Raw genomic sequence first — 211 nt, 5'->3', positions numbered from 1 at the left:
ATATATATATATATATATATATATATATATATATATATATATATATATATATATATATACGTGTATAATATATATAGATATATATATATTATACATGTATATTTATATATATGTATAGATATATTACACATATATGAAATATGTATATAAATTATACATATATATTATATATATATATACAATATATATATATATGAAATATGTATATAAA

General features: G+C 7.6%; 1 protein-coding gene across 1 annotated transcript in view; it reads right to left on the bottom strand.

Moving 5' to 3' along the window:
* Positions 1-211, bottom strand: part of LOC106877073 (sodium/potassium/calcium exchanger 1-like) — a 26,103-nt gene that overhangs the window by 23,756 nt on the left and 2,136 nt on the right. The window lies entirely within an intron of this gene.

The sequence above is a fragment of the Octopus bimaculoides genome, chromosome 5 (genome assembly GCF_001194135.2).
Source record: "Octopus bimaculoides isolate UCB-OBI-ISO-001 chromosome 5, ASM119413v2, whole genome shotgun sequence".
NCBI classification, from domain to species: domain Eukaryota; kingdom Metazoa; phylum Mollusca; class Cephalopoda; order Octopoda; family Octopodidae; genus Octopus; species Octopus bimaculoides.
Note: the sequence above shows the minus strand (reverse complement) of the source record. Positions and strands in the feature narration are given on the sequence as shown.